The sequence below is a fragment of the Phasianus colchicus genome, chromosome 1 (assembly GCF_987193195.1).
Source record: "Phasianus colchicus chromosome 1, bPhaCol1.hap1.1, whole genome shotgun sequence".
Classification (NCBI taxonomy): Eukaryota; Metazoa; Chordata; class Aves; order Galliformes; family Phasianidae; genus Phasianus; species Phasianus colchicus.
This window is the reverse complement of record NC_143436.1, coordinates 153,228,561-153,241,364: the sequence shown is the minus strand read 5'-3', so window position 1 is coordinate 153,241,364 and position 12,804 is coordinate 153,228,561. Positions and strand designations below refer to the sequence as shown.

The following is a 12,804-nucleotide window of genomic DNA, read 5'->3' as shown; positions in this document are numbered from 1 at the left end:
ATCTTGACTTCAAAGGGTACTTGATCTAGTCTGTTGAACAATTTTTTTACCAGACATATTTATTTAAGATACAGTTTGTTTTGTTTGTTTTTCTCCACTTGACCAAGCGAAGTCTTGGACTTGTAATTGGGCATGCATGCAGTAAATATTGTTTCCAGATTTTGCATTTTCAATCCTCTGATCACTAATATGATATAGTTCATGAATACATGCAGGAACTTGGCAGATATAAAATTGAGTTGCACAACACATAGGAATGCTGATTTCCTATTAATTGTTAAGTTTATAATCAGACTACAAAATTTAGAATCACAGAAGATTATTTGAAGCTTTATTTATCTCTTCAGATTTGTCTTTGAGTTTATTCCAATATATAATTCATTCTGGAAGCAATTACTAGTTATATTTTTCAGCTTTGACCTACATTGATGTTTTTATTGTGCAGCTGATTTCAACAGATGTACTCCAGATGACAGTGGATAAGGATTTAGGCTGAGTTGTTTTCATTTTCTCATATTTCCTTAGTTCAACCATGTAGAACCACAGCTCATACAAGCTAGGAGTACTTCTTTATATTTTTCTTTATTTGAAAAAAACATCTTTTTATTTTCCTTCCTATTATTTACTATTTATAAAATATGAGAAACAAAGTGAGGGAAGCTAAATCTTACATATCTTTAAATTTTATTGCTTATGCTGACAGGTGAAAAAATAAATCTATAACTAATTTTACAGTGTTTCAAATTTCTGAAATAGAGAACAATTATAGATAACTGAATTTGCCAAGAATGTAACTGTGCTAAAAACATGCAAATGAAAAGATGGATACAGAGAAGATTCATTTGCGTTTAAAAGTGGTTCCTAAGGCTGTCAACTTTGTGCTGGTCTTTTCTATTGCCTTGTGAGAATAATAATAATAATAATAAAAAATAATAATAATAAAAAAGAGCTTTTAAAATTACTCTGTAACAATTGCTCTATAACAAATGTAAACATCTGCTACCTGAGTATGATATGAGGTTTTTCAGTACTTTTCAATGTATACAGGAAAGATAGAGCTTCTGTCCAAAAATTAGCAATGTGATACAGAAATTGAAAATTAATGAGGCAATGGAATTAATTCATTCAAAAAGTGGGAACTGTTTTTTTGTTTGTTTGTTTGTTTGTTTGTATTCCCTGCTGTGAAATTCTAATCAGTGAATCTTTTTCTTTAATCTTAATCAAAGTGTCTTCCTGTTACCTAACTCTGAAAGTTTCCAAGGTATCTGTGTTCTCAGAAATGGAAAAGCACATATCCTCGGTATGGGAGTCATCTACTTATGTTGGTGTATTTTGACTATGTACAAGGAAGGAAGGAACTACCTCTTATAAAAGTGTCTTTGGACAGGAATGACTTTTAACTTAGACAAGTTTTATGTAAAGTTGTAAAAAAATTCATAATTCTAGAAGTCCACAGAAGATTTTTAGAAAGGTTAAAAGTGTAGGCATGAAAGGAAAGTGTATGAAACTAGAAGAAATACCAAAGAAACAGCACAATTTTCTGACAAAGCAAAAATCACAGTCTAAAAATTGGTGTATGGCTAAATGAATAAAGATTGCTGAAACAGCAACTATGGAAAGAATATACAAAAGCTGGATAAGGCAGCTAGAAAGTAATTGGGAAAATTATAGGTGAGAATTTTTTCACCAACTTACAGTATTCTCGAGTACTGTTGAACAACTTTTTTTAGTGAGTGACCTTTCTGTTAGCATACATGAAAACAATAACATTTAAATGAATATTTGAAATTTATGGAAAGATCATTCTGTATTAATTAGTCTGAGACAGGAGGGAAGCACAACTGTAGAAACATGGTTGTATGATACATCATTCTAGTCACAGAAAAGAAACTTCATTGTTAAAATATCTTCTAATTTCTCCTAGAACATAGTCATGCTTTCGGTCAATTGCAACATCAGACTGGTATCACTATGCAATATTTTCTCATGATTAAGGCATTTACACAATACCAAAGTGATTTAATTTGGCTTCTTACTCTGAGATAATATATTTAATCTTCCTGAAACATTCTTTACTGCTTATGTGAACTTCCACTAAATATTCATGAATGTATGTAGATGTATTAGGATTCTAGAAATGTTTTAGGATAAAAATAATTTAAATCTAGAACCACAAACATGTTTGTTGTTGTTGTTTTTGATCTCTTTCTTTCCTTTCACCTCCCCCTTTTCACCTTCCCTCCCTCCCCCATTTGAAATATTCTAATCTGTATGCCAGAAACACTCTGAAGTAAATCCACATAATCCATAAAGACATGTTTTGAAGAGAAAGCCATGTTCTGAAGAGAAACCTCCTGGCTAGTGATCAAGAAGCATTTTCCTTTTGATCAAGGAACAAGAGAATATTTGTATTTCACAAGTCAGCACAGAAGGAAAAAAAAACTTCTAAAAGCTACCTTGAAAGTTATTAGTAGGAGATGGTATTAAAGGTATTTGGATTATTTACATCATGCAGAACTCTGGTTTAAAACAACAGAAGCAGAACTAATTTTCAGACTGGTAACAGAGAAATGTATTCAGTCATACAAAAGAATCATTCTCCTTTACTGGTTGGGATGACATTTATATTACTCTGTACTAAATTGGAATTTGATTGGATTTGAAACATAGATTATGACAAATAAAAGTTTTATTTTTGCTATTTGGATGTAAGGAAGAAGATAATCGTGGATTATCTCCATTATTAGTCAGGCAGTCAGGGAAATAAAGTCCAACATTATTTTCCTTTTAAAATTATTTTAGATAGGCAGAGAGATGGAGATTGCAGAGGGACAAGTATTCATACTTGTCATGGTTTTGTCTTTTTTTGTTTTGTTTTGTTTTGTTTTTGTTTTAATAGAATTCCACATCATAACATCATGTAGAGCACTGGGAGTTAAAGTGTTAATGCTCCAATTCCAGGTAACTATCCGTATACATCACAGAAGTCATGGGATCTGATCCTTCCAGGGTGGGGTGGTCTCTTGCTGCCTGGCAGTGGGTGCTGGAGGGTGCTTTCCTAGCTGTTCCGAGATTTTCAGGTTTGACTCGGACTCAGGAACTTTCTCTCTCTCCTATTTTATTTGATTTATTAGTCTCAATTTCAATTAGATTGTATAATATTATCTTACATTCCAATATCATAGTTAGTAAAATAAGTTTTCCTCCATAGATCGTTGCTGCTGGTTTTTTTTTTTTTTTTTTTTTTCCTTCCTTGAGCCAGCTCCCATCTCCCTGTCCCTTTTCACTTTCTATTCCCATTTTGTGGGGCCAGGGAGGGCCAAGGGGCCTACTGCCCCTTCTGTCACGGGCATAGATTGATCTAGTTAACTCCATGACAATATTCATATACATAAAGTACTAAAAAATGAAACATGGAGCTACAAATCCTGAAAAAATTTGTTTGTGAGGAAACCTTTTTTTTTTATTATATTATTTTTTAATAAGTGCTTAGTAATTTCAAGTGGCCACTATAATAATAGGTAATATTCAAAATGAGACAGGGATGAGATTTTCTGAAATAGCAACAATAAAAGCTGTAAAAATGTCCAGATGATTTCTATTCCAAATATTTTCATTTAAAAATAATAAAATATATATCAGTCTGCAACTGAGAAACAGGAAAAATGTCCTAAATTAGTATTTCCATCCCCCCCCCCTTTTTTTATTTTATTTTATTTTTTTTTAAGTTGAAATGAAGCTAAGCAAAATCAGTTCCACTACCAAGACAGTAGCTGAACTATGTGAAAAGTTACTATTTTATGTAGACACTGGGTATCAGCTTCCAAATATTATTTCTATTTATGGTGTGGATTGCCTACAACGTTATGAAAAGACAGTAGAGTCAGTCTGCAACCTTATTTACAATGTAGCTGTTGAAAATTGATGAATCATTAAAATGAACATAGATGTATTCAAAAATGAATAAAAAGAAGATATCTGAATATTACTGGGAGAGCAATCCTCAGCAGTTCTTGCTTGAAAAGCAAAGTTCTCTCACTCCCCCTCTTCAACAGGACAGAGGGAGAAAATGGAATGAAAAAGTTGATGTGTCAACATAAGGACAGAAGCAAAACAGACTTGGTGCACCCCTGCAGCCCTTCTCTGTCAAAATCTTGTCGTGTATCCCCAGTACAATAGCTTAAAAGCTACGAGATATATATTGAAGGAATCTTAACAGAAAGTCACAGAATAAAGCTATAAGCAGTAGGGATAAAGAGAGAGGGGAATAACAAGGTGATTTAGTATCAGTAAAAGTACTTCTAAATTATTAATATAAATTATTTGACAATTTAATTATATATGTATATTTTCATTTTACCTGTCTTCATTATCTCTTTTTTTATTATTATTATTATTATTATTATTATTATTATTATTATTATTATTTACTCATTTACTAGACTTACACCTTTCTTTTTCTTTGTTTGTGTGTGTGTGTTCATTTTCCTAAAAGAATTAAGATAACTTTTTTTTTTTTTTTCTTGTATTTTAGGTAAGTACGTTTACAAATTAAGTTGAAAGAAGGAGGCGAAGACAAGAAAATATATTAGAAACTGTTTTACCTTCAGGATAAAAGCAGCTCTTCTATGTTGACAGAGATACTTTTAGGAACTTTTAATGAGGCTGCAGTGGTGTGTATGTATTTGCTCTCTATTTGTTTTGGCAGTTATTCTGTTGTCATGATTTTTTTTTTTTTTCCCCCAGCATGCTGTGAGGAAGGAAGATGAAAGGCTTTTAGAGCCTTTTATAAAAGCAAGAGCTACCTATTTTCTGTTTAAAATAATTTCCATGTTCTGGTCTAGAGTCTTAAAAGAATGAAGCTAGCAGAACACTTTAAAGCTTGCAGTTACTGTAAAAAAGAATGTTAAATGTAAGATTTGTGGAGAGATGCTTTTGATTACTCCATGTGCTGACTGCAATTTTTCATTTCATGTTGCTTCATTGTATTAAAATAATTAGGAATGATTAGTGGATGGTGAAAGAATCAGTGTTCTGAATACTTTTTCTTCACTTCTGGTATTAATAATATAAAGGGATTAATGCATTTCAAGCTTCAGATCTCATGGAATGGGGGTGAGAGAGAAGATTAGAAGGGTCCCAGTACTGCATATGGATTCTGAAATTTTTTGCTAATCTGTGATACCAGCACATGCTGGCTGTTACTACCTAAGCTAAAATCAGTCTATCTCACTCCTAATGTCTTACCTTTATTCCCCAACCCAAACCAGAAAGCAGGGTCTCTGATTTCTACTGCTGTGTCTCACTCTATATTCCTTCTGGGGCTTCTATTCCTAGATGCTCCTCCTCTGACTAGAAGCAAGCTGCAACAATTGACTAAATATTACTCGACTCAAATAAAGTCTCCACAGAGGCTGGCAGGATTTGTTTCATAAACTGTCTGAAAGTAGCTTACATGCTATTACATACTATTATTCTGTGTTTTGAGAATTGATATATTATATAATGAGTGCCTGGACAGTTTTACTTCTGTGCTTCACATCTATGTACAGGAAACTTCAAGTGCAGAGATATTCTTCTCCTTCTCCTATAAGGAGACATGAATTTATAGTGGATAAATTCAAACAAAATGCTAAAGAAGAAAAAAGAAGAAAAAAATATTCTATGATTGCTTCTTTGTATTCATTTTCAGTATGTACTTCAGAGTATTGTTTTTGAATATAGCGCATATCTTTCTCCAAAGAAGAAAAAAAATTTACTGAGAGTAACTCATAGTCATAGTCATAGTATTTAAAGATGTACATCTAATTTTCTATTTTTTTACCATTAGGAACCTGAATCACAAGGGTATATTTTCTTCTAAGTAAGTGTATATTCTCATGTAAGTTATGAACATTTCCAAGAAAAAGACAGGAATATTTGAAATTTCCAATTTTATAGTACAGATTGTGGAAGTTTGCATTTGATCAAATCAGACTGTTTCAGTTACAGGACCAATTATGAAATCTTAAAGATTGACAATACTTAGATAGCACAAAACTTGAATTGTTACAGGGGCTGCTGTGAAAGTAATGCCTCCTTTTTTATTATGTTTGTCTACTACGTCAGAGACAAATGTTGGTGCTATGGCAGTAGAGGTTGAATGTTTCCCCTAATATTCCATTACATTTTGTTGCAATGTGAAAGACAGCAGCAGAGGGGCAGTCTGACAAAATGGCATCTGATTTGGAAGTGCATGTGAGGCAAAAGCCTGTAGCTGAATTCCTCTCTATGGGAAACATTGCACCCATTGACATTCACCAGTGTTTGCTGCATCTGAAGATCTACTTGTCATATGCATTGCTCATCATATTTTTTCTTGTGTTATTACTATTTTTATTAAAGTATTTATTAAACTTTTGTTATTTTCTTCTGTGCTTTTCTTACTGAGATTAGACAGAAAACCACACCTCTTCATCTGCAGAACAAAAGTAACAACTGATTGCTACCCGGAACCATTCTACTAAGTTTTTTTCAGTAGATTTTAATTTTCCTGGAATAAATTGTTTTGCCACTAAAAAGACTGACATGTTAGGCAATCTTGAACAGTAAATGAAGTTAGTCTACTAAACTCCAAAAATACTGTGTACTCATTTTTTAGTGTGAAACCAAAGGTACTGTAGCCTGTAAAAAAAAAAAAAATCACATTAAAAATGACTTGAATCAGCAATGTCAATGTAATTTTTCATGAAAATCTCTCAAAAAAAACCCCTACATTTTAAGTCACCACACCTGCAAGCCACAGCAGGAATCTGAACATGGCTCTGACTCTTTGCTGCACAGTCTCTTGTTCAGAAACCAAGGGTAAACCTCATCAGTACATCATTTTTATATTAAACAGATCCTGCCAAGAAATTAGTATGAAACAATTCAAGCTCACATGCTCTCATCTGTATATCAGTTTAGAACCATAGAATGGCTTGGGTTGGAAAGGATTTCAAAGATCACCTTTTTCCAACCCCCCTGTCATGGCAGGACTGAAAACCACTAGACTAGACAGTCCAGAGTCCATCAAGCCTGGCCTTGAACTCCAACTAATTATCAAATTTGTAACGTGAACTACAATGTAAATTTCAAAAATAAAGAAGTTGCTCTCAGAAGTGCTTTTCACTCTCACCTAACACATAACACAATAAATTGTGATTACAGAAAACTTAGGTGCTCACTCCACCGTCACAACCACATTCCTCTTGAAAATATTGAAACACAAGAAATTTAATATTTTTATTTAATATAAAATAAAATTAAAATTAATTTAATATTAAAATTAATATTATTAATATAAGACCCTTATATACTGAGAAGCCAAGTAGAGATAAAACCCCTTGACTCTCTACAGGTCCACCATCCCCAATGCTGTGTACTTTGCTTGAGCTGTTTTGTAAGGCTTTTTGTTCAGAGTGAATTGAGGAAGAATTTGTTGTTACTCTTTTTTCTTTTTCTTTCTTTCTATTTTTCTTTTTTCTTTTTTTTTTTTTTTTTTTCCTATAGAAATTGTTTAATCATGTTTTCCATAATTGGTCACTTGCAGAAAATAGGATCTATTTTTATTTAATCTGTACTGTTTTAGTGTCTTAGAAAAAAAAGTTTAACTATAAGGCTAAATGTTGCATACAAAGTTGCAGGGTTGTACAACTGTTACTCTGTCATAGAATCACTCAGGTTGGAAAAGACCTTAAAGGTCATTGAACTTGAAACTGAAAAGAAATGCTTACTAGCAGTTGTTCAAAATGTATGTATGTAAAATATAATTTTGGTCCAAAGAACTATTTTAACCCAAGTTTCATCCCTATAGTATCTGTAAACTAACAATTTATTTTACCAAAGTGTAAAAAAAAGGGAAAAAGAAATTATGTTCTACTTCCATTGAATTGAAGCAAACACAGAAAAATTATGCTGTGATATTGATGTACATTTATTCAGCTGGAGGTTACAAACCAAACCAGCAGAGACCACAAATAATCGGCAAATCATTTTTAAGGTCAGTTTAGTAATACCTAATAAATATATCTTCTGAAGTATGTATGTGCAGTTTAAAGTTCTATTTTAATGGATTTTATATATCTTGTATGTAATTGCATATATGTTTTTGTTGTCTATAAATCCATATCTAAGATCCATAGAGAAACTTTTTTTTTTTTTTTTCCATTGAAATATGTTCCAAAATAAGGGAGTATATATGAAAAAGCTATTTGCAATCTGACATGGCCGTATTAGAAAGAATGGAAATAGAAGTATCTGAATATTATAATTTCCATTCATGACATAAGAGTTATTACGCTGAATTGAAGGTTCAAATATATAAAGAAACATACAGTTCAATCCCCCATTTCCTACCACTTCCCAGTCTGAGGTTTATTTGTTCATTCATGAATGAACAAATGCAGGGCTGTAGCAGTGGGGTTTTAAATAAGCATTTTTCAGTTGTATAGTCCATACTGGATTTTACGTATGTTAACAAAATGGAATGTGATATATTAAGTCTTATGAAATCATTGTAAAATAACATCTCTTTTTTAAACCAGTCTTTGGTTTCTTTATTATCTGCCCTGTTTATATATACTTTCTATGGTAATGATTAACAGACTAGTCAAATTAACCAGTTTCTTTCTAAAGGTTTTCAGAATGCTTCAGTCACATTGTTCACTGAAGCAATATTGCTAATGTCACATTCTGCACATATAGCTAAGATCATTTAAACTCCATTTTCATATTTATTCATGACTTCAGTTAGTTTCAGTTCTATCATGCTGATAAAAGATATAGTGACAAAAATGTTTATTTTAATTGTAGAAGATTTATTCACGTGTCAATTTTACAACATTATAACTCTTCATCTCACCTTATTACCACCTTAGTTATTAAAATATGAATTATTAATGAGAAAAAAAGAAAACAGATAACATGCAATTTTGAAGTGTCTTGTCCTCTCCTTTATCACCTCTAGCTTGACTCTAGAAATAATGTTATACATTTTAACTGAATTCTATTTGAAAAACAAAAATAACATCATTATAACATCATTTTACCATAGAAACTTGGAAACATCTTTTTTAAAACAAACAAACAAACAAACAAACAAAAAACCCTGCTTTAAAAATTGTTTAAGATTAGTCCAGATGCATATGACAATGAGATACATTTGTAAACATAAACTAAATCTTTTCATAGAATCACCTATACAGAGTGGAAGGAGCAGTCCTTGAGAGCAGCCCTGCAGAGAAGGACCTGGCGGTCTTGATGGATGAAAAGCTTAACATGAGCCAGCAGTTTGCTCTTGCAGCTCGAAAAGCAAATGGTATCCTGGGCTCCATCAGAAGACGGATGGCCAGCAGGGACAGGGAGGTGATTGTCCCCCTCTAATCTTCCATTGTAAGGCCCCATCTGGAGTATTGTGTCCAGGTCTGAAGATCCCTTGCCAGCATGGGTTCACAAAGGGCAGGTCCTACTTGACCAACCAGATCTCCTTCTATGATCTAGTGACCTGTCTGGTAGATGAGGGAAAGGCTGCTAGTTAAGTTTACATAGACTTCAGCAACGTCTCCTTTGACACTGTCTCCCACAGTATTCTCCTGCAGAGTCTGGCAGCCCATGGCTTGGACGGATACACTCTTGGTTGGATAAGGAACTGGCTGGAAGGCCGGTCCCAGAGAGTGGTAGTGAATGGAGCTAAATCCAGCTTTCTAATATGACCATGTCATGAGTGGGGTTCCCCAGGGGTCGGTGCTGGGGCCTGTCCTCTTCAATATCTTTATTGATGACCTGGATGAGGGCATTGAGTGCACCCTCAGTAAGTTTGCAGATGACACCAAGTTGGCTGGAAGTGTTGATCTGCCTGGGGGTAGCGAGGCTCTACAGAGGGATCTGGACAGGCTGGATAGCTGGGCTGAAGCCAATGGGATGAGTTTCAACAAGGCCAAATGCCAGGTCCTGCACTTTGGCTGCAACAACCCCAGGCAATGCTACTGGCTTGGGGCAAAGTGGCTGGAAGACTGTGTAGAGGAAATGGACCTGGGGGTATTGACTGATGCTCGGCTGAACATGAGCCAGCACTGTGCCCAGGTGGCCAAGAAGGCCAATGGCATCCTGGCTTGCATCAGGAACAGTGTTGCCAGCAAGAACAGGGAAGTGATTGTCCCCCTGTACTCGGCTCAGGTGAGGCTGCACTTCAAGACATTGAGGCCCTGGAGCGAGTTCAAAGAAGGGCAACAAAGATGGTGAGGGGTCTGGAGCAGAGGCCTTATGAGGAGCGGCTGAAGGAGCTGGGATTGTTCAGTCTAGAATAGAGGAGGCTCAGGGGAGACCTTATTGCTCTCTATAACTACCTGAGGGAAGGTTGTAGTCAGCTGGGGGTCAGCCTCTTCTCTTGTGTAGCTAGTGGTAGAACTAGAGGGAATGGCTTCAAGCTGCACCAGGGGAGATTTAGGCTGGATGTTAGGAAATACTACTCTGACAGAGTGGTCAGGCACTGGAATGGGTTGCCCAGGGAGGTGGTGGAGTCACCGACCCTGGAGGTGTTCAAGGAACATTTGGATTTTGTGTTGAGGGACATGGTTTAGTGAGTACTATTGGTGACAAGTGGATGGTTGGACTGGATGATCTTGAAGGTCTTTTCCAATCTTGGTGATTCAGTGATTCTGTGAAGAAAGACAGAGAGCTGTTGGAGAGGGTCAGAGGAGAGCCACAAAGATGGTCAGGGGTCTGGAGCACCTCCCCTAAGAAGACAGGCTGAGGGAGCTGGGCTTGTTCGGCCTGGAGAAAAGAAGGCTGCGACGTGACCTCATTGCAGCCTTTCAGTACCTAAAGGGAACCTACAAACAGGAGGGGAATCAATTCTTTGAAAGGGTAGATAACAGCAGGACAAGGAGAAATGGTTTTAAGTTGAGGGAGGGAAGATTTAGGTTGGATGTCCGGGGGAAGTTCTTTAGAGAGAGCGGTGCTAGAACAGGCTGCCCAGAGAAGTTGTGGATGCCCCATCCCTAGAGGTGTTCAAGGCCAGATTGGATGGGACCTAGGCAGCCTGGTCTAGTATTAAATGTGGAGGTTGGTGCCCCTGCATGTGGAAGGAGAGTTGGAGATTCACGATCCTTGAGATCCCTTCCAACCCTGGCCATTCTGTGATTCTCTGATTCTGTGATCATCAAATGTCTTGGGTTGGAAGGGGTCTTAAAAGTCATCTAGTACCAACCTCCTGCCATGGGGAGGGTTGCCAACCACTTGGTCAGGATGCACTAGACCCCATCCAATCTGTCTTTGAATGCCTTCAGGAATGGGACATCCACAAATTCTGTGGGCAAGTTATTCCTCATCATGCTCTGAGTAAAGAATTTCTTCCTAAGATCTAAACTAAAGCCTCCTTTTTTTTTTTTTTTTTTCTTTTTTTTTCTTTTTTTTTTTTTTAAACTTTAAAACCATTACTGCTTGTGCTTTCACCCTCAGACCCTGTAGACAAATCATGCTTGACCCTTGTGTAGTTTTAAGTCAGATGAAAAATATCCTCACCAGATGTGAGTTCTCTAGATACAATTCCTTAATTTATGTATTTGCTTTTATTTTACTTATTAGAAATTTCATGCCATAGGATATATGTAGCATTAACAAAAATACATTTTTTAAGCCATGAAGATTGCTTAGGAAGGACAGGAGTTAAAACATAGAAAACTACCAGGATTAGATCAAAGTAAGTGCAGTCAACTTTGCTGCAGAGGCAGTTCTGAAGACTTGTTTGACAAAACAGGTTAAAGCCAGCTTTCTCAGGAATCCTCTGTAAAAAAAAAATGTAACAACTAAAGATATGGAGTGTTTGAAATGTTATTATCTTTTGGGCAATGTCATGCTGTACTATGTGAGTACATAAGTCTGAGGATAATTCCAATTAAAAAAAAAAAAAAAAAAAAGTTTTGGAAATAGTACAGGTTGTCGATGTTTGAACTTTACTATTTCCAGTACCATGAATTTGGTTTGTAGCAATAACCTGTTGGAAGATGATCATGCACTGAACCTTCGGTGGAACAACCTGCTTGGAAGCAGACCAAGACAACCAATCACACTGTATTTATGCCCATTAAGGATTTAAATGGAAAAAAAAATAAGATCTGACCTGGAAAGAATTAATGTTTTGAGATGATGATTCTAAGAAATGCACTTACATATACACGGATGGGGAACCCTATAGACCAGTAACCAAGACTCTTAACTCTGAGCAGAGGAATAGAACAAAAAAAATATTACTTTCCCCTCGAGTTCACAGACTAGGAGTAATTCTCCCATTTGCAAGGGATGTTTAGATTGAGTGAAGGTGACTGTAGGAGAAGGCATGTGTAAATCAATCAGGGTAGAATGCTTAAATGTATTGGTTCTCTAAAATAAATTAAAATTAAATTAAAAAAATTAAAGTGCCCAAATCCACTTTGAGTTGCCAACTCCTCTGCATCATACATGACAGAGTGATACTGTGAAAGTTTGAAAGAGGATAAGAGTAGTTAGCATCACCAAGGAATGGAAACTTGGTTGGGATTGATTGATATACATGCCTTAAAATGCTGATAGATGAGAAAGTCCTCCTTTTTCTCCAACATTTTTACTCCTGTTTTCACTTTCTCCGTGCAGTGCTGTTTCAGGATGAAATGCAGAGGCATTTCATCACAATTCCAGATGTATTATGAGTGAGAATTTAATATTTTCATTTCAGAGTATAGCGCTTATCCAGATACACGAAATGAGCAGTTGTTTCTTCTGGATTATATCTGTGAAGGTAAGAGGAAA

The 12,804-nt window shown here is 35.4% G+C and overlaps 1 long non-coding RNA gene across 1 annotated transcript in view; it reads right to left on the bottom strand.

Moving 5' to 3' along the window:
• LOC149920156 (uncharacterized) overlaps positions 1-4,660 on the bottom strand; it is a 32,970-nt gene extending 28,310 nt beyond the window's left edge. Inside the window, exon 1 of the long non-coding RNA XR_016468026.1 lies at positions 4,605-4,660. This is a non-coding gene — a long non-coding RNA (uncharacterized LOC149920156). The remainder of the gene's footprint in view (positions 1-4,604) is intronic.
• Between the last annotated feature and the right edge of the window lie 8,144 nt (positions 4,661-12,804).